Source organism: Bos grunniens, chromosome 16, assembly GCF_055505025.1.
Source record: "Bos grunniens cultivar Pamir isolate PY7600 chromosome 16, Bosgru_T2T1.0, whole genome shotgun sequence".
Taxonomy (NCBI): Eukaryota; Metazoa; Chordata; class Mammalia; order Artiodactyla; family Bovidae; genus Bos; species Bos grunniens.
The window spans coordinates 1230760-1243165 of record NC_141180.1 but is presented as its reverse complement, the minus strand read 5'-3'; positions in this window follow the sequence as shown (position 1 = coordinate 1243165).

Sequence of the window (12406 nt, the reverse complement as noted above, 5' to 3'; positions counted from 1 at the left end):
ATGGCGGGCCACACGGCCGGTGTTCTCTGCTGCTGGGCTCTGTGCTACGTCCGCCCCGTCCCCCGTGATGCAGGCCCGTCTCCCTCTCAGGCCCACGGGGAGCTGGTCCCAGAAGACCATCCCCTCTGCCACTCCCAGGGCCCCGGGAGAGTTTGTTTTCTCCAAGAAACACGTGAGGAGCCAGGCGGTGTTGCCAACACTTAGGACACATCGGTGATGAGAGACCACACCCCATCCACGTGGCCCACATTCTCCTGGACGAAAGAGGGGGTCTGGGCTCCCCAGCTTTAGGGGTCCCCAGAGAGAGAGCGCCGCCCAGTCCAGTCAGGGCTAGAGGGAAGGAGTCGACAACCAGGGGGTCTGTGGCAGTGCCAGGGAGGGCCCCCGCCTCTGCCAGGGGGTGGGCGGTGTTTCAGTGGGCCGGGTAGACAGGCCAGGCCTGGTTTGGCCATCTCTCTCGTGACTTCTGCGGTCAGCTCGTCAGGCTTGTCACTTTAGAAGAGGCAGACCTTTGCAGGGTGGGTGGTGCTGTGGATGAGGCTCTAGAGAAGGAGCTTGGGGTCTGCAGGCCCAGCTTGGGCTGGAAGGACATGTTGCTGGAGGCCAACATGTCCTCACGCTGCTGGGCTCGATGCCGGAAACAGGACGCTCCAATGCAGGGTCAAGTGGGGGAGGGCCCGGACCATGGGGGTCTCCCTGTGCAGCCCCGACCCAGGGCTTAAGGCGGACGGGCCACGGGCCGGCAGACCCGCCCGGTGGGCCCAGCCCAGCAGCGCAGACGCAGCTGCTCCTGGACCAGAGGCGGGGCTGCTCCTGTCTGCCTGGGGCCGAGTGGAGCCAGGGGCAGGGGAGGGAAAGGGGTCCCTTTGCAGCCTGCTCCTGCCCCCGCTCTGTGTCTGTGGGAGAACTGGGCACTGGCCAGGCCTGTTTCCCTGTGGGGTACACCGTGTGTTTGCTTTTTTGGAAATACAGGAAATCAATAAATTGCTGGCGTTTCTTTGAACATTGTTGAGCAGTGGATTACTGGGGGAGCCGCTAAGGCCCCAGGGGCCACTCACGCCTCCCTGTGCCAGGCGAGGACTGAGGCCCAGACTCTGTGGCAGCCCTTATCTTACAGATAAGTCCCCTTCAGGAGGGGACAGACGCGCCCAACTCCACACAGGTTGTCCAGGGAAGCACACCCAGGCAGGCCCCTGGAAAGCAGACCTCAGGGCTGAAAGAGGAGCTCGCATTTCCTGAAGGCCTGTTCTCCCCGGGTCCTGCAGGATGGGCTGGGGGCCGCCGCCCCAAGAGGCCCGCGAGGGACAGGACAGACACACGGGACTTCCTGAGTCACAGGGCGGAAGCCCCAGGTGGTGGCGGGACCCGCGGCTGTGGGCTCCCCGGATGGAGGGGCCTGGGAAGGCTTAGGGCAGGCTGGAGAAGGACCCTTCCCTGCCTGGGAGGGCAGTGACCTTTCTGAGCCTGTGACCCTGAGCCCTGAGTCATCCCTCAGTTGGGGACACGCAGCAAGGCCGGGGGAGGGCAGCTCCGGGGGAGGAGGACCACCTGTCTGTGGCCCAGACTGTTGAACCTCTGGGTCTGGAGCCTCCAGAACATGAGATCAGACTGCAGATTCGAAGTCAGTACGTGCTTAATTGTGAACTGCCATTAAAGCGAGGGCTTCCCAGGTGGCTCAGTGGTAAAGAACTGCCTGCAACACAGAAGACGCGGGTTTGAACCCTGGGTCGGGAAGCTGCCCTGGAGGAGGAAATGGCAACCCAGTCCAGTGCGCTTGCCTGGAGAGTCCCATGGACCGAGGAGCCTAGCGGGCTGCAGTCCCTGTGTGAACAGGCGCTCACACGTTAAAGCAGAGTGTATGTGTGGGAGAGCACACAGCTGCGGGGCGGGCAGCTCTGTGGACCTCCACCCGCCAAGCACTGGCCCGCAGGTCAAATTCAGAAAGCGAGCAGCTCCCAAGGCCCTCGGGACCCTGCCACGCGACCGCCCTTCACTTGCTGTAAACAGGAGGCGCTTGGGCTCCCCCAGGGCCCCATCCTCTGCTGCTCTGCACCGCGGGCGCTGCTGTGAGACGGCCTGTCCACGACGACCCTAAGGCGCAGACGCAACGTGGCCTGCTGTCCTCAGGCCGGTGTGTGCGACCGCAGAGGCCACGTGGCGAGCGCCTCCCTGCCCGGGGTGCCTGGAGGTGACATGATGTTGGAAAGTGCAGCCAGCTGTCAAGGACTCGATTCCGCTGGAGGTGGTGGGTTCAGTGTGTGCACTGCCAGAGCGGCTTAACCCAGCCGTGTCTGGTCAGCAGGGTGCAGGCCCTGCTGGCCTCTTGGAGAACTTTCTGATGAGAGTGCAACGTTCCGCGGGGCCAGAAACAGACTGGACTACGGGGGAAGGGTCTCTGGAGCCCTGAGCCCGAGCCTCCCAGACCCCACGTCCAGGCTGCCCACGGCACATCCACCCCATGCTGGGAAGCTGGTCCCTGGAGCCCAGGCTGCCCTGGAGACACCACAGGCCTCAAGCATCACCTCTTGGAACGCAGGGCCTTCTGCCACCCTGCACAGCTGGAGAGCGAGTGAACGGAAGTTAGTTATCCTTCGTTAGCAATGGGCTTTTTACTGAGGGGCCACAAGCCAGCTCTGTGACCTTGCAAAGCCTTAGGGTGTTCCCTTTCTTCACCCTCGTGAGACTGGCAGAGCTCAGGGCGCTAACGTCCGATTCAAAGATGAGGACAGGGAGGCCCAGGCAGACCAGCCCAGAGCCAGCAGCACGGCCGGGTATGTCATTCTGAACCTTCCCAGCCTCAGTCCCTGCACTCTGGGGCCCGGCGTTGTCCTGGAGGAGCGCTAGGCCGTGGGACGGGGACACGTGGAGGGGTGGCCACACGTTAATCACCTAAATCTTCACAGCGATGCCACAGGGTGGGCATGACCACTCCCGGCTCACAGATGAGGAGACTCTGGCTCAGAGAGGCTGTGTCACTTGTCCAGGGTCACACCGCTAGCAGGTGACAGAAGGTAAACAGGGTCTGAGGCCAGACCCCCGCTGCTCCCCCTCTTTAACAGCACGTGGACAGCACTTGCCCATGGTCAGGCCAACTCCCGGAACCCTGTGAGCCTGAACCTCAGCCCCCACACATCCCAGCTCCTGGCCAGGCCCCTGGGGGCACCCACACTGGGTGCCCAGACCCTACCTCTGCAGGAGGCCCGAGGAGGCCCGGCCCTGCCAGCTCCACTCCATTCAACCCCCGTGTCAGCAAGAGTCCAGGCTGGGGTTCCCAGAAACTGCTCCAGCCCCAACATGCCCTGCCCTCTGGCCCTCCAGTGGGACACACACCCCGTTACGGCCAGCAGGGCTGCCCGCTCCAGGGCCAGTGGTGGACAGGGGAGAACAACCACATCTGAGACACAGAACAAAAGCTGGTGAGGATGACCCGCCCCATGGCCTCTGTCCAGAGGGGCTGCAGAGAAGCCCCCAGACTCAGCTTACCCCTCCCAAGAGAGCCCACACGAAAGCCCCAGTGACTGGTGCATGTGTGTGTGTGCACGCATGTGTGTGTGCACATGTGGGGGCGTGCATGTGTGTGTACACTGTGCGTGCATACATGTGTGCGTGTGCACACGCATATGTGTACATGTGTGGGTGTGCATGTATGCACGCACGTGTATACGTGTGTGTGCCCGTGTGTGTGTACATGTGTGCGTGTGTGGTCATGCATGTGTGTGATGTGCATGGAATTAGATTAGCATTTCCCAAGGTTATTCCCACAAGACCTTCATGGGTGCTAAGTGACAAAGGGAATCTAAGTTTCGGGAAATCTGGGCTACACGAGGTTAAACGGTGATCTTCACTCAGGAGCCCACATGTGAAGAGTGTGGTAGCAGAGAGAGGAAGAGAAGGTTGGGGTGACCTGAGCCCCACCCCCACCTTGTTGACCTTCAGGGAGCCAGTCTGGGCCACACTCAGTCGACCTGAGCCCAGGTAAAGGGAGATTCTGGGGTCCCAGACAGAGGCCCCCTGGAGCACTTTAGCAGTGACCCACGGGCGTGGCCTGGGGACCCTCGGCCTCAGCTGACCCAGCCCCACGGGGCGGCCTCGCGTTGGAGTCAGCATGTCCAGCCCCCAGCAAATAGGAGAGGCTGGTGGGCTGCCTTCTGTCGAATGGAGATTCGGGGTGGGGCCCGAGCAGTCCTCATCGCTGTTCACAGAATCTGAGATGCCCCCCACCCCCTGCCCCAGTCAGCCCGACCAGCTGACGCAGCTTCCCAGAATGTCCATCTTGTCAGGCTGGAACCGCGAGAGTGACCTCGCTCACTAGGTCTCAGGCTGTAACGTGCTTGTGGTTAAATGTGACCCTGAGCGTTTGCGTTCCCACCAGCCCCTGGGGGAATGCTCCTGCCGCCATGTGTGGGCCACCCCATGCTGAATCCCTTCCCAGTCCAGGAAGGCTTCCTGGAGGAGCAGGCCTGCAGGAGAGGGGAGACGGGAGAGAGACTCCACGAAGCAGAGCTGGGGCTGCAGAATAAGAGGCATGTGGGAGAGTCTGACAGTGAGGTCGTCGGGGGACCAGCCTTGGAGCGGGCCAGGGTGGGAGGCGCAGACAGGCCCACGAGCCGGCCCAGCCTGCCCCGCCCCCCGGGCCCACAGGGAGGGTGACAGTGATTCAGGCACAAGGCCGGGGACCACACCCGGGTGAGCCCCAGTTTCTCGGAAGAGGGGTGTGCCTCCACGGCTGGGGGCTGCAGGGGAGGCAGGCGGGCTGACTCACGCCAGGTCCCTCTTCCCATGAGCAGAGGTGCCAGGCGTGCCTAGGACGGGGAGGGTGGGAGGGGCCCGCCCTGTGCCCCGGGCCGCTAGAGGGGAGCCTAAGCCGGGGGCAGAGGCAGAAGGGGGGTGGGCACCCCGGAAGAAGGAGGACGGGGGAACGCGGTATTTGAGATGCCGGCAAACACTGCCAGGCTCGCAGATCCAAACAAGCTCCTTCCATCCTCACCACAACCAGGGGACTGCTCGTGGCACCCCACCAACAGGCAGAGAAGCAGAGACACAGGAAGGCCACTGAGCCAGTGGGTGACAGACTGGGATCAATCCGGGCTGCCCGGCTTCAGGGGCTGCTCCCCTAACAACAGGATGTGGGGCACGGGTGGCCCCCACCCCACCCCACCCCAGGTAACGCCCAGCAGGGGCAGGGCTGGGTCTGAAGGCCAGAACAGGTCTCACTGTCGGCTGGCAAAGCGGCCATTCTCCTCCCGGGGAAACCTGCTTTCCTCCTGGTCCCCCCCGAATCGTCCACTCAGGGCCTGCAGCCTAGGCCCCTCCACCAGCTGAAAACTGTGCCTTTCCAGGACAGACTCCTCAGGGCGCCAACTGCCCTGCCCCAGGGCCCCCGAGTTTCTGCTCCCTTTCCCAGTGGCAAGACTCTCTGCCCTTTTGACAGGCCCTGGGGATGGGTGGCCCGTCCAGTACCCAGCCTCGACTCCCTGGGAATAAGCTGTCATTCATTCATGCAACAAACGGTTACTGAGCATGCCAGCCACGCTGTATGCCAGCCATGCTTTTGACTCTGGGGATTCAGATGGGAATTCAGCAAAAAAGACAAATCCAGAATCTCTTAGCACTTACAGCGAATGGAGAGAGAGACAGAGAGACAAGACGAACGCGAGAACCCGGTGCGGAGAAGACAGCGCGGCAGGGGAGGCAGCTTCCGCGCCAGCGGCGCCCTACCCACCTACCCGCCCCCCCCCCCCGGAGGCGAGGCTTCCCCACCAAAGGAGAGTCTCACTTTCATCTCAACAAGGGCTACCACTGCACCCAGGGAGCCCCTGCCCTGCGGGCAGCGGTTCTGATCAAGGCCCCGCTCGGCCACTATGGTTCAGCAGTTACATCTTACAACAGTCACATCTTAGTTACAAAGACTGCATCCTAGTCCTCCTCACACACCAGCCTCCCTTTCAAGTCCAGCTCCCCCTCCCCTCTGTCAGCCGGGTAGACCTCTGTCTATGTCTATGTACACATGCCTGTGCACCTGGGTGTGGGTGTGCCTGTGAGTGTGTACCTGGGGGTGTGTGTGTGTGGGGGGGTGTACCTGTGTGTGTGTGTGTGCATGAGTGTGTACCCAGGGATGTGTTTATGTCTGTGTGTATACCTGGTTGTGTGTGCGCATGTGACCGTGTACCTGGGTGTGTGTGTGTGTGCATGTGAGCATGTACCTGGGTGTGCGTGTGCATGTGAGTGTGTACCCAGGGGTGTGTTTATGTCTGTGTGTATCCCTGGGTGTGTGTGTGGATGTGAGCATGTACCTGGGGGTGTGTGTGTGCATGTGAGCATGTACCTGGGTGTGGGTGTACATGTGAGCATGTACCTGGGTGTGGGTGTGCATGTGTGTACCCAGGGGTGTGTTTATGTCTGTGTGTATCCCTGGGTGTGTGTGCGGATGTGAGCATGTACCTGGGGGTGTGTGTGTGCATGTGAGCGTGTACCTGTGTGTGTGTGTGCATGTGAGCGTGTACCTGGGTGTGCATGTGCATGTGAGTGTGTACCCAGGGGTGTGTTTATGTCTGTGTGTATACCTGGGTGTGTGTGCGCATGTGACCGTGTACCTGGGGGGGGTGTGTGTGCGCGTGAGCGTGTACCTGGGGGTGTATATGCATGTGAGCGTGTACGTGTGTGTGTGTGTGCATGTGAGTGTGTACCCAGGGGTGTGTTTATGTCTGTGTGTATCCCTGGGTGTGTGTGCGGATGTGAGCATGTACCTGGGGGTGTGTGTGTGCATATGAACGTGTACCTGGGTGTGGGTGTGCATGTGAGCGTGTACCTGTGTGTGTGTGTGCATGTGAGCATGTACCTGGGTGTGCGTGTGCATGTGAGTGTGTACCCAGGGGTGTGTTTATGTCTGTGTGTATACCTGGGTGTGTGTGCGGATGTGAGCATGTACCTGGGGGTGTGTGTGTGCATGTGAGCATGTACCTGGGTGTGCATGTGCATGTGAGTGTGTACCCAGGGGTGTGTTTATGTCTGTGTCTATACCTGGGTGTGGGTGTGCATGTGAGCATGTACCTGGGGGTGTGTGTGTGCATGTGAGCGTGTACCTGGGGGTGTGTGTGTGCATGTGAGCGTGTACCTGGGGGTGTGTGTGTGCATGTGAGCGTGTACCTGGGGGTGGGTGTGCATGTGAGCGTGTACCTGGGGGAGTGTGTGTGCATGTGAGCGTGTACCTGGGTGTGTGCACGTGTCTGCATAGTAGTGTCTGTCTGTCCTCTGGTTCAGTGTCTGTCTAGATTCTCTCTCCTGGTCTAGGAAGACCTGGGACACCTCCCCTGTTGTGTTCCCAGCTGTGACCCTGACAACAGGCAGCACCTGCAGAGGCTCTGTGCTCCATGCGTGCAGGTTGGGTTCATGGAAGGATGGACTTGAATGAATGAGCCTCGTGGCGTCAACACTCAGCATGGCAGCCTGGTGCTCACACTGAGACCACATGAGCGAGGCAGGACCTCAGCCTTTCTAGAGCGAAGTTGTTCCGTTTCTAGTTTCCTTGTTCTGGTTGGTTCAGCGCCTTGGCAACTAGCCGAGATAACAGAGCTCTAATGTACTGCTGTGGCGGTACTTTCCCTCCCCGTCAGTAGCTGATATTCGAATGGTCAAATCCCGCCCCAGACTCGCTGCCCGAGAACACTCTCCTCCTCCGGCCACTCGCCGTACGGGGAGGGACACTGGCCGCACAGATGACCAGGCCCAGCATGGACAAGAGAGATGAGGAAAGCGGCCCCCCAGCCGAGGGGCGAGGCTGCTGCTAACGTGAGTAGGCAGAGTGGAGACCCCGCGCTGGCCAGCCCCACCCCAGCTGAGGGCCCGGGAACTGTGGAAGTTGGCAGCAGACAGACCTGAATGCTGGTCCACACGTTTTCCCCTGTCAGGACTGAGCGCTCACACTCTGCTTCATAGAATCAGAAATCATTCAAATATTTGTTGGCTAAAATATGGAAGCAATTTCTTTAAAATATGCTTTTCTTGGACTCTATGCTGCTGCTGCTGCTAAGTCGCTTCAGTCGTGTCCGACTCTGTGCGACCTCATAGACGGCAGCCACCAGGCTCCGCCGTCCCTGGGATTCTCCAGGCAAGAACACTGGAGTGGGTTGCCATTTCCTTCTCCAATGTGTGAAAGTGAAAAGTGAAAGTGAAGTCGCTCAGTCGTGTCCGACTCTTAGCGACCCCATGGACTGCAGCCTACCAGGCTCCTCCATCCATGGGATTTTCCAGGCAAGAGTACTTGAGTGGGTTGCCACTGCCTTCTCCCTTGATCTTTATAAGACATCCAATTTGGTAAAACGTGTACTGTGCAAATAATTTAAATTCATAATCAAAGCAGCCAAGGTCCTGCCTGGCCCGGCCTTGATGAGTTACCCAGCCTCTGTGAGCCTCAGCTCCGCGTGTAAAGGGACTTTACCTGCAGCTCCTGACTCGGAGTGTAACTGTGAGGCACAGGTGCCCCGCCACAGGAAGGGCCCCAGGTGGACATAACGTGGCTTCCGTCATTGCAGAGCTGGCTTGGATGTTATGCCCACTGCTCGCCACCACTCTGGACTGTGGGTAGGAGATGTGAGGCCAGAGGGGCGACTGTGTGTCACGTTTAGAGGGAAAAACTGCTTGTCCCTAACTACGGAGCAGGAAGGGGAAACCCACTCCAGTAGTCTTGCTTGGAACATCCCACGGACAGAGGAGCTTGGCAGGATACAGTCCATGGGGTGGCAAAAAGTCGGACACGACGGAGCGACTTCAGTCTTTTTCAACCACCGAGCAGAAATGAAGTGACCCCTCTGTTCACTCTCAGCAGGCTGCCCCCCCCACCCAGGGCGGCTCCTCTGGGGACCTGCAGGGGAGGGGAAGGGGTGGGGGGGGAGGGGAAGGGGAGAGGGGGGAGGGGGAGGGGAGAGGGGGGAGGGGGAGGGGAGAGGGGGGAGGGGGAGGGGAGAGGGGGGAGGGGAAGGGGAGAGGGGGAGGGAAGCGGGGCGGGAAGAGGGGAGGAGAGGGAGAGGCTGGGGGGGGGGCGCCCAGAGGACCAGCACCTCTCCGCGCGTCTCGGGCACCTCAGACGCGGCTTTCTGGGCCTTCAGTCCGAGCAGTTCAATCCCTGCAGCTGGCGGGGCGCTGAGACCTGGGGCAGAGCCGGTGGTGGGCCGGGGGGCGGCGTCGGGAGGGCGGCCCGGACCCCATCTCGGAATCACGCGCCCAGAGCCGGGGCCTCAGCGCGAGGCACGGCCTGCGGGGAAGGCGCGGTGGGCCGGAGGGAGGGCTGCCCTGGCTGGGGGCGCAGAGACAGCGGCGCTCGCTCGTCTGGCCGGACCGTGCCGCGGGGTCTGGGGCTGTGGGGTCTCCCCACCCGCATGGGTCCGGACCCTGTGCCCGAGGCCCCATGCGTGCTCTTACGTCCGTGCGTCTCGCCCCCTCCGAGACCCCCGCCGCTGGGCCGAGGGCGCACTCACATGAGGCCCGGCCTCGTAGCGGTGCCGCTCCGTGTCCTGCTGAGCCAGAACCTGGCTGGTGTCTCATCGGCGCCATAGCGTATCTCAGATGGAACCCACACGGCCGGCTGTCTGGGTCCTCCCGACCCAGCTTGGGGCACCCCAACGCCTTCCCTGAGAACCGCCCAGGGGCCCTGGGAAGGAGCCCTGATGGCCCCTGAGGTGGGGACGGTGCTTGGGCCCCCCACATTTGTAAGGAACGGGAGTCAAAATGGAATCTCAACCGACGGGGGGGACATCCTTCCAAGAGTTTATTTTTAGTGAAATAAAACACACGTCCCATCCCATCCCCATGATCACCAACTGAAGTGCCTGCTCCTGAAGAATCAGATTGGCCCACCTTCTGGTGCACCCTCACCACCAGCCCTAGAACTCTGCTTCCTGTGAAACCAAAGTGCCACAAGCACAGAAGTCTCACCCCACGCCTGCCCACTGAGCCCGGCCCCAGTGCCCGCTTTGGCCCCGAGTCGTAGAGCCCAGGACCCCCTGCTGCAGTAGAGACCTGTGGTGTTTGCCAGCGGGCCGTTTCGGGAGAGCTCATCTCTGTCTGGAATCTGCCTGTGTGCATCTGAAGACACTTCTCTCAGGGACACGGTGCGCGAGGAGGGCCGTGCAGCTACAGATGAGCCAGTCCCGCCCAGCTGCCCATTGGGCCCCTGTCCACCCTCTGGGGGGACCTCACCCGGTCCCCCGTCCCCAGTCCCCCTCCGGGGCTCAGCCTCACCTGCCTCACCTGTCCCCCTGGCACCCAGGGGTGCTGTCGTCTCAGTGAGGCTCCTCGGTGCCCACGCTCTGCCCCCTTCTCCCAGGGGTGCTGTCGTCTGAGTGAGGCTCCTCGGTGCCCACGCTCTGCCCCCCTCTCCCAGGGGTGCTGTCATCTGAGTGAGGCCCCTCGGTGCCCACGCTCTGCCCCCTTCTCCCAGGGGTGCTGTCGTCTGAGTGAGGCCCCTCGGTGCCCACGCTCTGCCCCCCTCTCCCAGGGGTGCTGTCGTCTGAGTGAGGCCCCTTGGTGCCCACGCTCTGCCCCCTTCTCCCAGGGGTGCTGTCGTCTGAGTGAGGCCCCTCGGTGCCCATGCTCTGCCCCCTTCTCCCAGGGGTGCTGTCGTCTGAGTGAGGCTCCTCGGTGCCCGTGCTCTGCCCCCTTCTCCCTTTGGTTGGGGAGGGGCTGCTGGCTTGTCGCCTCTGCTCGTGTGGCAGGAAGGACCCTGCAGAGTGTGTGCTGTGACCCCAAGAGCAGGGGGCACTCAGGACACAGGGGCCCTGACAGGTGCTCAGGCTGACGTGGAATGTACCCATAATCCCACTCAGGAGGGCACGGGGGCCTGGGACCCTAGGGGCCTGTCCGTCCTAGAGCTTGGAGAGCCCGACCGCATGGGCTCCGGAGTCTCCGTGTCCCCTTCTCCCTCTGTCCTGTCTTTGAATGCTGGAGAACGGCCTTTGCTGATCAGTGTCCACACCTTAGGCCTGGTCCCGTCAACGTCAGGATCTTCGATCTAGGCATCCTGGGATAGATCTAGGCTCTTTTAGGCCTGACGAAGGAACAGCTCGTGAGCGGTAAACATTTTCAGGTGAAGCAGTGAAAACCTCTTTCCTACTCGGTTGTTGATTTCCACGAGTCATACTTTTCCTGGTGTCAGATCTGTTGTGGGGATTATGGAAGAGCCAACATTTAAATCTCCGCCATCTGTGTATTTGTAGCTTCAGTATCATGAATGAGCCACAGTTTTCATGATTTGGGAAGAGTTATTGATTTCATGAATCAAGTAAAGGATTTGCAATGACGATAGGCAATTAAGATTACAATGATGGCTGGTAAACCTGTGCTCTGCTGAACTTTATGTTTCCGTAGGGAGGATCTTCAAGCATAGGACATGCTGAAGGGCATCCATCTGTGTGACAATTCTAGGTTAGGGGCACGGTTTCGGCTCCTGAGACGTCTGGTTTGAATGCAAATGCTTCTCAAGTAATGCGGGTGATTGGCATGACTGCTGTGCTGAGATGAATGAGCCCAAAGACGAACTGTTTCCTGCTGTTTGTGTATCAGGGTGGGCGGAGTAATGGATTGGCTCTCTGAGAGGCCGAGAAAGCGCTGCGGAATACTCATATTCACTACTGCAAGTACACTTGTGAAGTGAATTTTTACTCATGTTGAGTTAAGGGTACGGCCTGAGGAGGGTGGAAATCAGTGTAGGAAGCCTCCTAGGACAGTGAAGACTGGTCCCATGACCTTCCCGAAAGACTCAGACAAGACTGAGTGACTGAACAACCACAGCAAAGGAAGTGTGCTCACCACAGTGTGGGGCGTGGAGGACGATGTCCAGGGAGAACTGGCCAAGACGATTCCTGTCAAACCGCCTCCTGTACAAAGGAAAAGAAAGCCTGGGGCCCCTAGTGCACCGGGAGTGCCCGTGACACGACCTCCACGAGGGCTTCCCTGGTGGCACAGTGGTCAGACTCTGCCTGCCATGGCAGGGGACGCGGGCTCAGTCCCCGATCCAGGGAGACTCCGCGAGCTGTGGAGCAGCTCACCAGTGCACTTACTGGGCCTGTGCTCGGGGGCCCTCGCCCTGAAACAGGAGACACCACCACGGTGAGACACCCGAGGACCACACTAGAGGGCAGGGATACGCTGCTACCCCAGCAAACGTGTTCCATGGGTCAGTGTTTTAGAACAGTGGGTGATAAACCATTTTGACTGGTTGATCTAAATTTTAATCACTCAGAGGTGCATTTATTCTAAAGGATTACCCTAACCAAAACTGACTTTTTAACAAAAAAAACATTTTATTTTATATTGGAGTATGGCCGACTAACAATGTATCGATGGTTTCAGGCGCACAGCAAAGGGACTCAGCCATGCATGCACTTGTATCCATTCTCCCCAAACTCCTCTC